General features: G+C 42.2%; 1 long non-coding RNA gene across 1 annotated transcript; it reads right to left on the bottom strand.

Annotated features, from left to right (window-relative positions):
- Positions 1-8,686: 8,686 nt before the first annotated feature.
- LOC115788678 (uncharacterized) lies at positions 8,687-14,294 on the bottom strand. The gene is made up of 4 exons (XR_004020613.1): positions 14,273-14,294; positions 14,114-14,168; positions 13,444-13,604; positions 8,687-9,642 (listed from the first exon to the last, which is right to left on the bottom strand). It is a non-coding gene; the product is annotated as an uncharacterized LOC115788678 (long non-coding RNA).
- Positions 14,295-14,622: the final 328 nt, after the last annotated feature.

Raw genomic sequence — 14,622 nt, forward strand, 5'->3', positions numbered from 1 at the left:
TAATAACAGTAAATAAAATGCATGGTCTGTGACAGTTATTAGACACAATCTCAGAGAGATACTTTGTTTTTGCTGCTCTTACAGCTCTCTGATAGTTCAGTAAAGATTCTCTGAGCGCATCAAAAGACACTTGAAGTTTATCCTTTTTCCATTTACGTTCGGCTTTTCTACACATCTGTCTGAGTTCTCTGGTGCCACTGTTCAGCCAAGGCTCAGTTTTAAGTTTTGGTCTCCTGATTTTGAGAGGAGCAATGGTGTCAAGGATTTCTGAACAGGTGGAATAGAACAGAGAAAGTAAGTCGTCAGTGTTCAGCTGGCTGGGCCAATCAAGAAGTACTGCATTGTAGCTATTTTGATAGCAACGAACAAAGTGATCAGCAGTAACTGAATTAACCATACGAGATCGGTGTGTAGGCACATCAGGTTTGGCTGACTGACATGAAAGTGAAATCTCAAATATTACAGGCATGTGATCAGAAAAATTAACTTCACAAATTTCAATGTCACAGAGAGGCAGGCCACTAGACAGTACAAGATCCAGAGTATGTCCATGTTCGTGTGTCGGGCCTTTAACTAACTGCGCAAAATTAAAAGAGTCCAAAACATTTAAGAAATCATTAGTCATGGGCGCATTTAAGCAGCAGACATGAATATTAAAATCACCTAGGATTAAAACACTGTCATATTTCGGCATAATTCCTGCCAAAAATTCAGAGAAGTCCTGGATAAAATCCTTGTTGTATTTCGGTGGTCGGTAAACCAGTGCGCACAGTACAGGGGTGGACAGCTTGATTTCAAATAACTGCAGTTCGAAGCTGGAGTAAACATCAGCTGTTAGCTGCCGGCAGCTGAAGCTGCTTTTATAGACAGTAGCTAGCCCTCCGCCTCGGCCCGTTAACCGAGGAGAACTGAAATAATGACAGCCTGGAGGGACAAGTTCAGAAAACGGGCTCAACTCACCCAAGCTTAGCCAAGTTTCCGTCACTAGGAGAAAATCCAAGCCTCGAGAGGTGAAGAAGTCATTCAGGATAAAAGTCTTATTGGCTAGAGACCTAGCATTAACCAGGGCAAGCCTGGCTAAAACAGAGTTGCTATCCGGCTGCGATGCACGACCCAGGGGGCGAAGATTCCGGTGATCCACTCCACCTCTACGGAGACGGGGTGAGGGATGCCGAGGAAGCTGGACAGTAGGTCGCGGAGCCACAGGTACAATCCACCGATAAGCGGGTTCCAGTGATCGCCAGGATATGGTCCACTTGGGGTCCGGGGCAAGACGGTTCAGAAAGTCGCGGGGGTTGACCATCGGGGAGTGTTTAAACTTCGCTGACACACCACCTCGTTTCCCTCGTTTCCTGTGGCGTTTCTTGTTTGCATGAAGACAAAGTGGGCTGCGGCGAAGGTACAGAGGTACAGTCTCCAGCACAGGTGGGACTCGAAACTCCTGACGTCCTGGAAGTAGTCGATATTGCTCTTCAACAATGACTTTGATAGTTAGAAGGAATTGGCGGTCATAAACCAAAAAAGTGGAGACATTACTGAAGAGAAACAAAGCGAAAATAAGCAAAACAGGTAACAGCTGACGGCAAGCCACACACACCGGCGCCAAGAAAAGGGGAAGAAATAACAGGACGTCAGCACAAACACACACACACACACACCCACACACGCGCGTGCATACAAAATTTTGACACTGTCACCAGTTGAGCGGCTGCTGCTCTGAGCTCACCACTCCCATCCTTCAAAAAAGAAACAAACATTAATAAAACTGGTGTGAAAATGCAAACAGGAGATGGATCTTGGTTAAGATCATGGAATCTTGGCCTAATGCTCACTGCTCAACTTTGGCACTGAATGCAACTCAGCAGAATTTTCAAATGAACACAACAACAACAACAAAAATATACAAAGAACGAGCCCTCGTTTCCACCGCATTTCTGTGAACTGCTCCTTGACGTATGAGTGTGGGAGGGTCCTCATCTGGACACGGAAGCAGAAGAGCGCAAACGCGGGAGAACACGCTCCCCTTTCTTGTGCTGCTAACACATGTTAAGGTCCAAACACAGCTACTGCAGCATCTGTGTGCAGCACAGAGGTAAACACAGGCAGAGTAAGACGACAAGTACGCACTTTGTGTCCTTTTATCTCTGATATGAACTGATGCAAAGCAGCAAGTTCAGCCTTAGAGCCCAACCTAATTCATAGCCGTGAAAATCGCTTGTTTTCTCATGTAATACACATGTAATATGGTCGAAATCGTTATGCTAAGATGGCAGAGTCACGCCCTTCTGCCGCATTCGTTGCGCATTCTTGGTTCGAGACCAGCTCGCTAACCCTGACTAGCACCACCCAGTAATCAAACTACAGGTAACCTCTTTGGCTTCACAGCCTCTCCTACCCTGCACTCATAGGCAAGATAAGAAAGGAGAAGATCTTTCCGACTTTACCCGAGCACTTAAAGGGTTTAATTTACGGTCCTTCTTGAGTTTGGAGCTTTCTTGTTCTATTTATTAATAAATATTCTCATGTTGATTCTTGGTTTGCTTTTCGTGTATTATTCCAAAAAAAATTTTCTTTTATTTATTTTGCAGGTTGTGTTTATCATTTACAATAATCTTGCAGTGTGAGTTCAGTTAGTTTTACTGCCTGGTTTCTGTTCTTGCTTGTAGTTTGTTAGTGTTTTTTTCCTTCTTTCAGTTTTCCTCCATGCGTGCTCCAACCTTGGATTATGTTTGTGGCTCTTTGGATGGATTTTTTGTTTTGACCTTCCACCTGTTCAGTTAAACATGTGTTTCAGTTTACTTGATTTGCCTCCTGATTCTGCATTTGGGTCCACATTTTCCATTAAACATGTTTGAAAGTTGATGCTAGTTTGGTGGCTAAACTTGACATACTGTTGCCGGTCCTTGAGCCCAAGGCATTCCCAGGCCAGCTGTGAGATATAATCTCTCCACTGTGTCTTGGGTTTTCCCCGGGGCCTCCTGCCTGGGGTAGGACATGCCTGGAACACCTCACCCAAATGGTGCCCAAGAGGGATCCTGGTCAGGTGCCCGAGCCACTTTAACTGGCTCTTTTTGATGTGAAGGAGCAGAGGCTTTACTCTGAGCCCCTCCCAAATGGCTGCACTCCTCACCCTATCTCTAAGGGAGAGGCCAGACACCCTTCAGAGGAAGCTCATTTCAGCCCCTTGTATTCGCGATCTCATTCTTTCGGTCACTACCCAAAGCTTATGACCATACGTGAGAGTAGGGATGCAGATTGACCGGTAAATCAACAGCTTCGCTTTCATGTTCAGCTCCCTCATCACCACGACAAATGGTGCAGGATTGGCATCACTGCAGACAGCCACAATCCGTCTGTCAACCTCTCGCTCCCTCCTTCCGTTACTCGTGAACAAGACTCCAAGATACTTAAACTCCTCCACCTGGTGCAGAAATTCCTGCCTGAGCCACAGTGGGCAATCCAACCTTTTCTGGCTAAGGACCATGGGCTCAGACTTGGAGGTGCTAATTCTCATGCCAGCCGCTTCACACTTGGCTGTGAACCATTCCACTATGAGCTGGAGGCTGCCAGGACCACATCATCTGCAAAGAGCAGAGCTGAGATTCTGAGGCCACCAAGGCAGTATCCTTCTACCACCTGGCTAAGCCTAGAAATTCTGTCCATAAAAATTATGGAATTTGTGACAAAGGGCACCCCTGGTGAAGTCCAACACCCACAGGAAATGAGCCTGATTTATTGCCGGCAATACGGGCCAAGCTCTCACTGCAGTTGTACAGGGACTGAATGGCCTGCAACAATGGGCCAGACACCCCATACTCCCGCACCACCTCCCACAGGATACCCCGAGGGATGCGGTTGAATGCCTTCTCCAAGTCCACGAAGCACATGTAGACTGAATGGGCAAACTCCCACGCACACTCAAATATCCTTGAGAGGACAAAGAGCTAGTTCACCATTCCGCAACCAGGACGAAAACTGTGTTGTTCCTCTTGAATCCGAGGTTCGACTAATGGACAGACCCTTCTTTCCAGAATCCTAGCATAGACCTGGCATATGTTGTCTATGCCTCATGGTGGCTGAGGAGTGTGATACCCCGATAGCTGGAGCACACCCTCCAGTCTCCCTTATTAAAGATGGGGACCACCACCCCAGTCTGCCAATCCAGTGGCACTGCCCCAGATCTCCATGCAATTTTGCAGAGGCACTTGTAGCAAGGTTAAAAAAAAGCTACATTTTTTTGTTATTTAATGTTCAATATTATATTCGTGTGGGGAAGGGTAAAAAGAAAAAAGAGGTATCTTAGGTTATTTGATTCAATAACACATTTCTGGTTTTATTTTGAAAAGTTCTAACTTCCCTAGTTACACAGGATTTCTAAAATCCTATTGGAGGGAGGAAATGTGCCCTGCCTTCCCCTCTCCTAGCAGGCACGGTGCAGCTAGAGCGGACACCCCGAGTGGCGCAAGCGATACGAGAGACGAGAGCGGAGTGTCAGAAAGCAACAAAGCGAAGAGATGCGCTTTTCCCATTTCTCTGAAGTGGTTGTGGGAGAAAGTAAGGCCGATTGAAATAGCAAGTGACAAGTTAATACAGCTTGACTGCTCGCTAGTTGTCTTGTCTGGGTTTTTTCCCGTGGATCCCTTTTGGCAGCTGAACCTGGACCCAGGAGGTGGTGAGCTACCCAAGGATCCATTTGTTTTGGATGCCAATGGAGAACTTCACTCATTCCTCCCATGGTACCAGTGAACCTGTCGCCTGTGGTAGGATTGATATAAACACACACAGTCTTTGACTATTGCACACCGTGTTAGTCAGGATGCAGGGGTATTGTTGTGGTGGTACACTCTCTCTCTCCCTCTCTCTCTTCCTTTTCCAGTTGGCAGGTCTTGCTGTGTTTTTGTACTTTGAGGCGGAGCCTGAGGTTGGAGCTGGGTAATCCTGCACACCGGTTTCCTGTTGTGCAGCGATTAGCTCTACATTTAAGGTCCAGGTTTAACCCTTGGTCTCCGCCAGAGTGTCTTTCTACCACAGTGGTAACGACCTCCAGCCTAACCATGATGATCACAGTGTTTATTACTCGTCAGAAGTTTATGTCTCTATGGATCCCTAGGAAGCTCCAACTTGCCTCAGCCTGCCTGCCCTCTTGGACCCGCTCGTCTGTCACCATGTACGGACCACCTTCCACACTCACTCATTACTGCCTGCCCCCCCATGGACCATCCAAACCCCTGCTGCCCTTACGTGCCTCCCCTGCAGGATTTCACTGTTCCCGGATTCAAGTAAGATGGTCTCTTTTTGTTTGGAGTTTTCAACTCACTCCCAATCTCCAGAAATCTCACAACTGTCTCCTCCTCTGCCTACAGAGAGTTCCCATTTCCCCTGGAATCTGTATCCCATGAAAGCCGCCGATAACCTGTCAGTGACAGTGTTGGGTGAATGCAAGAGGAGATGCCAGACTTAACTCACTACTCTTCGGATTCGAGATGCAAGTGATCACGTGACTGTTACTGCTCACTGCGTGGGTGCCTGATCACGTGACTGGGGAATTGTGACTGAATTTGATGAGACTCAGATCCACAGTGAGCTAGAAGGAAAGACTTGTTGTTATTGATATCGTTTCATTTCTTGTACTGATTGTGAAGACATGCCCACATAGCTGTGACTTCTAAATTCAGATAAAACTGAAATTCTTGTTCTCGGCCCCACAAATCTTAGAAACATGGTGTCTAACCAGATACTTACTCTGGATGGCATTACTTTGTCCTCCAGTAACACTGTGAGAAATCTTGGAGTCATTTTTGACCAGGATATGTCCTTCAATGCACATATTAAACAATATTTCTAAAATTAGAAACATCCTTTCTCAGAGCGATGCTGAAAAGCTAATTCATGCATTTATTACTTCTAGGCTGGACTATTGTAATTCATTATTATCAGGCTGTCCAAAAAGCTCCCTGAAAAGCCTTCAGCTGATCCAAAATGCTGCAGCTAGAGTACTGACAGGGACTAGAAAGAGAGAGCATATTTCTCCCATATTGGCTTCTCTTCATTGGCTCCCTGTTAAATCTAGAATAGAATTTAAAATTCTTCTCCTCACATACAAGGTCTTGAATAATAAGGCACCATCTTATCTCAAAGACCTCATAGTACCATATCACCCCAACAGAGCACTTCACTCTCAGACTGCTGGCTTACTTGTGGTTCCTAGGATACTTAAGAGTAGAATGGGAGGCAGAGCCTTGAGCTTTCAGGCGCGTCTTCTGTGGAACCAGCTTCCAGCTTGGATTCGGGAGACAGATACCCTCTCTATTTTTAAGATTAGGCTTAAAACTTTCCTTTATGATAAAGCTTATAGTTAGGGCTGGATCAGGTGACCCTGAACCATCCCTTAGTTATGCTGCTATAGGCCTAGTCTGCTGGGGGGTTCACATAATGCACTGTTTCTTCTCATTCACCTTATTTACTTTGTTTATACTCCACTCTGCATTTAATCATTAATTGACCAACACAGAGAGACAGACAATTATTCACAGTCACATTCACACCTATGGGCAATTTAGAGTGACATCCAGATATTCACCGCACACAAACTAAAATCCCATGATAACATGTGGAAACAAGGACTTACCTGAAACTCACCTGCCTGCCCACTCTCCACTGCGCCACTCCATTCTTCTTCGCATAACAGCCTGCTCGCCAACAGCTCCTTTCCCAGCTCTACATTCACCGCTCCCAAGTAAGCTCTCTAAGATCTCTGAGCCATTGTTGTCACCTTCTTCTGCAGGACCATGACAACTTTCTATCTCCCTCTCCGGAAACCCCTCCAGAACACCCCTATAGAATTACACTCCTCAGTTCATCAGTTACTTATTTTGTACACTTTGTACATAAAAGTCTCTCTGGATCCAACCACAGTGAAATCTTGAAATGTTTTAAAAAATTACAAACACTTGGGCTCACCTGAAACAGTGGTGATGTGATACTCAGTTTCACCAGTAGATGGACTCAGCGGATTGGTTAAGCGAGTGAGTGCCACAGTAATCAGCAGAGAGAAGAACTCACTGTTGCAGACTTGAGAGAGATATTCATGCATACATTTAAAAGACAGACTTTAGAGCCTCTGCAAACACGTAGGAACCCAAATACTGTAGAATATCATAACGCACCAAATGTTTTGACTGGATCACAGTTAAGCAACCACACTCCTAATATGCACCCACGATGCCATACATGTAGACTTTGGTTTGGTGTTGTCTTACAGCCAAAGTCGGAATGGCAGCAGATTTTTGCTGCTTCCTTGTCACGAGGGGTCCCCACAGCAGGCAGCTCCACATGTTTGATTTGAGTTTGACACCAGATGCCCTTCCTGATGCAACCCTAAAGAGGATTTGTGTCTTTGGCTGGAAATGATTCAGCAACGTTTTGCTTACCATGAAAATGTGTTAACCACTACACTATAGAGTTAAACTGTTGAGCAATAATATTATTTTACTGGATCTTTTTTGTAATATTTTACTAATCACTGTCCATTGTATTGTGTGCAGACTGAGTCCTCAGCTGTCTCAGGAGGTGATGCTGGATGAGGTGAGGACATGCTGTGAGAGACCAGATGTATCTGCATAAGAAGAGGGAGTCTGTAGAGAAATTTCTGGTGCACGATTCAAAGCACAAGAAAATCACACCTGCATGAGCTGCTTTGACCACGGTGACTCTCATTTTTACTCTTAAATGTGAGTGTAGCAAAGGTGTGAAAAGCTACACTAACGCAGGAAACAACAGAAACACTGAAGCCTGTTTAAAGGCTTTAACATATAAACTAGTCAAGAAATTGTTTTACTTTTGTGGTCTGTGAGTATAGAGGAAATGTATACTGACAGCGTCATCTGACTGAGATAAAACTGTTGCATTCCTTCTCTTTTCTCTTTTTGTTCCTCATTCTCATAATTACAAAGACACGGGGGTTTGGAGAAATAACAAAAAGTGACCAGGTTGACAAAAGGAGACATGAAAGCAAACCTCTTAAATCAAAAGATTTTCTTGAATGGTTTAACAAAAAAAGGAGACAGACAAGCTGCTATCACCTTCAAAAAAAAAAAAAGGGAAAACAAAACACAGGAGTTGGTCAACAAATCAACAAGGCCTCAATCCCCAAAACACCCTTCTCTCCACTGAGCAAGAGTAAGCAGCTGCACACAGTTCACAAACTGTTTCACAAAGGCACTGTCTGGCAATCACTGGCCTTGGAGCTCTCCTCTCTCTGGCCTTAAGTACACCAGCTTAATTGCTGAGTTGAGTCATAATAATAGTCATAGGAGAAACCAAAAAAATAACATGATGCAATTTGTGACAAATACTGAATAAACATTGAATTTATTTGGTCAAAATGTCTTGGAACATCATAAAATGTATTATGTGTAGGATTAAAATGAGACAAAGCATCACACAGACCCCGATCAGTCAACCCCAGATTATTAAGGTGGCTTACATAGAAAAATCACTCCCAGCAGCACTGTGGAAACAGTTTGTCACTGTTACAAAAATTGATAAGCTTTATCTTAAATAGAAGCAAAACAAGAAGAATCAGTTACTAAATTCTATATTTTGATAATGTACGTAACAGTCAGTGGTGACATGATGGCAGAAATGTCTCTGGGAACTTATTTGGAAGTTCTTTTTTAAGCTCTAAATTAACTTTACTTCTAATGGTCACTGGGACAAACAAAACCAAAACAGGATGTATGCCAATGAAATCTGATAAAACTTGATAAAGTTTGTTGTCACTGTTCCAAATTAAGTTTTAAAAAGCTTTCTTCCCTGGAAGTTCTCTTTCCACTTCCTTCTTCTCTGTTGTGCAATTCTGCAGTCTTGGAGTATCCAGTTTCTCTCTTTTGTAGTGTCTCTGCTGCTGTAAATGTCTACAATGCTAATAGTGTAGTCTGGCAAACCAGCTCTGAACTGGTGTTGATATAATTTCTCACATTACTGCTAGTCAGCAGTTTTGAATAAAAAAGATATAGATGGCAATTATAAAAACTTCAATAAAACTCCCAGTTTGTGAATAAAAGCCATAACCCCTAAAATGGCACATACCTAACTGGCTGGATAGCTAAAGGGGTGTGCATATCTTCTGAGATAATTTGGATTTATTGGCCTTTTACACAGTTAATTCTAATAAGACCAGTTCTAACAAACATGAAAGAAATTTTGACTTTCTAGGAACCTGAGCTGTGCTATTTTTCTTTGTGATCTTTGTAATTTTGATCTCTGGTTGTGCTGACGTGTGAAGCAAAGCCTGATGCCGATGTTCAGACTTTGTAATGTGTGAAAGAGAATACACAGTAAATAGAAAGCACTGGTTTGAGGCTTCCTCTTATTTGGTGTGAGACAGCCTGAGAGTGAGTGTCTTAAGATCAAGAGCCGCTAAGCCTTTCAAACGTCCTAGTTTCAGTTCCTATATGAGTATCCCTTAATGCTGTGAAGAGAGCCCACAATTTGTTCATACTCATCAATAAACGTTAATGCAATGCTGACATCATGAACAGAACAATTTTCAGGTCCTGCACAGGCCGGTGTGTTGTTGTATTTTGTCATCTTTGGCTTGTATTTCACAGTGTTTCAATATCCTCAGCCTGGTCATTGAGCCTGAAAGTAAGAAAAATAATAAAATTAATATAAAAAACAAAAAAAGAATATAAGAAAACCCTGTAATAAAGTATGCTTCCTGTTTGTTATGACTTGGAGTTTGTTCAGCATATTGTACAGCCCACTGTGTATAAGCCAGGGTTGCCATTAATATATTAAAAAAAAAATACATACAGATGTAAGAATGATTAAATTCACCCAAAAAATATGCTATGCTCACATTTTTCAAAGTAGGATTGAAATGTAGAGTTCTTATTTTGACCTTAAAAATAAAATTTTTTTGTTATGAAAAAAACTTTTCAAGCTGGGATACAGGGATGCATCGTCACAGTGTCGGCATGATCTGCAAAACGTAAAGTCAACCCCATTCTCACCAAGTTTCAGTGACCTCTATGACCTCTCCCTAGCAATCCCTTGGTCACCAATGCTGATGTGCACAAACACAGTGCACAATTCACCGAGCCCAGTGCCACTAGGATTGAGGTTGTTGTTCAAACCAGTTGGAAATGTCACAACGTGTGGCTTTTGTGTGGAGGTGAGGACCCAGAACCAGGACTCAGGAACCAGCACTTATAATGAACGAAAGGTGAGCCTTTATTGTGGCTGAATATGAAGCAGCAAACAAACCAAGATAAATGAACAAACTAAAAATAAGCTTAAACTGTGAAATACAACTAGAAACACTAGGAATACAACAGGGGACTGGGCCACAAAGACGACGACAACAACAACCCCACAAGAGGAAGACTGAGACAATATATACACAGAAGGATAATTAGGGAACAGGCAACAGGTGGGCAGCACAGCTGAACACAATCACAAAACAAGACAAAGCTTAACACAGAGCACAAGAGACAAAAACTGACAGTAAAACAGGGACAACTAGACAGAGACAGAAACACAGACTTGACACACAGCACAGGAAATAATACAAAAGCACATAAGACCTGGGATATGACAGAGGGACAGGACAGATATGAGGGTACCACACAGAGAACAGGGATTCAATATAAAAACCATAATTAACAAATACAGAACAACAGACAAACTAAGAATCTTTTTTTTTTTATAATTCTGTTTATTAGATTTTATAGGAAATTACACAAGGTCAGAAGACATTAGGATTCGAAGAGATAACATATATGAGAAACGACAATCAAACCAAAACCCCCTACCTATCCCCAACCATGGTGCCTGTCCCCACCACATTGTTATCATTAAGAGAAATCTGTCACAAAAGTCATATAGACTCTGCTGTTCAACATAATTCAAAATTAGTAAGCAAGCCAAAAAATAAATAAATAAATAATAAAAAATAAATAAATAAAATAAAAATAAATTAAAAAAGGAGAGAGAAAACTGTTATATGGGCTGCCTCATATTAACGTGTTTGAAGTAATGGTCAGTCAATTGTGATCTTGCAATTCCTGCCTTGAAAATATAACAGAAAGGCTTTCCAGATTATATTGCAGATTGATATCTTACCCCTACGGAAAAACCTAATCGTTTCCAAGTTAATGAAGTAAAACACTTCCTTCACCCAAGCCATATGAGTAGATGGTTTGGGAGATTTCCAGTTCAATAAAATTAGCTTTCTGTCCAAAAGAGTTACAAAAAAGAGTTCAAGGAGGGGCAGCTCCAGAACATATGCATGTAATTTACTGTATCTTGCTGGCATGGATCGAATAAGGGGGGCGCAGTATCAAGCATTTTCACCAAGTGTGCTTTGGTATAATGGGCTCTGTGTAAAATTCAACATTGCATAAAACTATGCCTGGCACACACTGAGGATCTGTGAACCCTCCTCAGAATCTCCTTCCAGACCCTCCCCAAGATCGTCTCCCCCAGGTCTGTCTCCCACAATATTTTTAGGGTGTTGGAGGGGTTAGAGTGAAGTCCATAAATCCATGTATAAATAGAGGAGATTGCCCCACCATCACCACCACCTTAGTGAAAATATAGTCATAGTCTGTGGGATTAGGGATTGCCAGAAATCCCGAGAACGTGTTATATACAAAATGACTTGCAGATATCTGAAAAATCATCTATTGGGGACTTTATAAGTATCAATCAATTGTTGAAAGGAATCAAAGGAGGAGTGAACATACAGGTCTCTAAAAGTTCTTATTCCGAGTCCAGCCCATACAGAAAAAATACTATCCTGCAAAGAGGGAGAGAAATTATGATTAGCTACTAGTGGTGCGTCAACTGAGGATTCTTGTAGGCCGAAATGGCATCTAAATTGTAACCAAATTTTAAGACAAAAAGCCACAATCATGTTTTTAGTGTATTTGGAAATATGAGATTGCAGAGTATAATAGAGCTTTCAGTGATGTTGGACGGGCCGAATTTGCCTCCATAATGAGCTACGATGGGGAAGAGCTCATATCCTGATATTGGACCAAATAATTAAAGTATATTATATTTGTTGACCAATAATAGTATAGAAGATTGGGTAAGGCCATTTCACCCAAAGCCTTAGGTTTCTGTAGCACCTTTTGGCGTAATCAGGAGGGTTTCTGGTTCCAAATGAATTTTAAAATTAGACTATTTAGACAAACTATTAATCTAAATACGCAAACTAAGAAACACAATGAAAACACAGACAGCTGGATTTACAGACCAGGACCATGACAGGAATGTGGTAAACATGGCTGCTCTTGTGACAGATAAGCCAGTCGAGGCAACTAAGCCTCAACAATTTCCTTATAATGGATGGAAAAAATAAGCTACAGTGCCTGGCAAAAAAAAAAAAAGTCGCCACCAAAAAAAAAGGTCACACTAATATTTCATTGGACTGCTTTTGGCATGCATTCGCTGTGGCATTGTTTCGATAAGCTTCTGCAGTGTCACAAGATTTATTTCCATCCAGTGTTGCATTAATTTTTCACCAAGATCTTTCAGTGATGATGGCAGATTCTGAGAAGCCTTCTCAACACATCCCAAAGATTCTAAATGGGAATGAACTGAGGTTTAGTATCTTGATCTCAGATGCAACTATCGGAGTATAGATGTATGTGACCGTTAGATAGAAAGCACTTAAAGCATAAAAAGAAGTGCTTGTATGACTGTGGGAATGAAGCATGCTGTATAAAGTGCTCTGAGAGGTCAAAGTAGAGTAGAAAAGCACTATACAAGAACACAAGAACCAGTCTTCATCAATCTGTTAACCACACCTGACTCTGTGTCAGTGCTCTCATTCAGGATTGCTTGATTTTCACCTTTGCACCAGGCTTTACTGCAGTCATCATGAAATAAAGCAAAGGACGGAGGGCTAACCTCACTAGTTTTAGAGGCTTGGGACTCTCAGCCACTCCCCAAGTTTTTCTGTCATAGACTGCACACATCTGCTGCTCTCCCCTCCTCCAGTGAATGATTTACTGTTTGGTGGGTGTCTTAGCTATACAAGTACATGAAAAGTAAATGAGGACAGGGAACACCAAAAGCAAGAGGATAGCAAGTCTCTCTGCTTGGATAGTGGGTAGCAGGGTGGGTGGAGGTGTATAGAATGCAGATGCTGTGAAGTCTACAACATCTAAAGCTGGCGAGGTTGCTTAAAACCCACCAAAAATCAGAAGCTGGCTTTAATATCAAAACTTTTAACTTTTCTTGAATCAGACAGGTGACATACTTTTCTTGAAGTCGTTGAAGGCACCTAACCTGACTTTTAAAGAAGTAGGAAAAAAAAATTTTGAAGTAAAATTGAAATTACTTGTGAGAAATATAGATTTCAAGGCTAGTGGGAACCCTGCTAAGCTACAGAATTCTTAAGAGTGATTTATATCCATAGGACATACTCACTCAGGAGTTGATTTTTTTCTGAAGTCCACAACAGCATAGGGGGCATCGTCCTGTTCTAGGGGTTGAAATGGCTGAACAGTGGAATAGACGGTCTCTGTTTTGTTCTTGATCTCACCGGAGTTAAGTTCCAGCTCTGCTGGTTGAGCTGAGATGCTGTTATACTTGAGAGCACCATTGATAAAAAAGAGAAACAACATGTGAAATTAAAGTTTGATGGGACAGTCAGAATAACATGACAGCTTTATGCAGTTGCTGGAGTAGCCCTCAAATATGAGTTTAAAAATATGAGGAAGTATGTTATTGAAATAAAAATAAAGAAAATGTATGGTCATTCTTGCAGACTGTCCCACAGTAACCACAAGTGGTGAATAGGATGAGTGGTAGGATTAAATGTACAAAAGCCGGAATGGCCTATTATGGAGTGTTACATAAAAAAAGAAAGATGTCCTATGTTGAAAAACCAGAACAGAAGAAAAACAGTGTTTTCTGAAAGTAAGAACCTCAGTGGGAAACTACAGCAGAACTCTGATTGTAGTGAACACAACAATTATTTCATTATCTGTTAAAATGACACTGCTCTTCTGATGTATATGGAATAAAAGTCCAGATAAATTAGGGTGATGTCACTATAGCAGCGTTATTAAATAGCAAAAGTATTAAATTGATTTACCAAATCAAAGTTGTCCATTGTTTCACTTGAAGAATGGCTGGAAGTCCTGTTTTTTCTGGTTAACAAAATGGATTAATATAAAAATAAACAGGGGGCAGGTTAGTGTGTGAATCTGAAATTTAATCTGATTGATCTGAAAGAGAACCCAGTGTTGCTCACCTGATCCAGCAGAAGAGAATTGTAACCAGGATTATTAAAGGCAGAAAAGCTGCAGAACCGACTGCAGCTGCTGGTGTCCATGTTCCTGTGATACTTTGGACAGTGAGAGTCTTTGGAGCAGAGCTGATATTTTTGCTGGTTTCCACAGCACAGGAGTAGCTTCCTGCATTCTCCCTGCTGACTGGGTCTAGGATCAAATGTTTGTTTTGGTTCTCTCTCGGGGTCAGAGGTATACTGTTGAAGTACCAAATGTAGTTTGTGTTGTGAGTCAGAGGACAGCTGGTCCTGCAGGTCAGTGTGACTCTCTGACCCTCTGTCACCACTGCAGAAGGACTCATCTCCACTCTCAG

The sequence above is a fragment of the Archocentrus centrarchus genome, chromosome 1, assembly GCF_007364275.1.
Source record: "Archocentrus centrarchus isolate MPI-CPG fArcCen1 chromosome 1, fArcCen1, whole genome shotgun sequence".
NCBI classification, from domain to species: domain Eukaryota; kingdom Metazoa; phylum Chordata; class Actinopteri; order Cichliformes; family Cichlidae; genus Archocentrus; species Archocentrus centrarchus.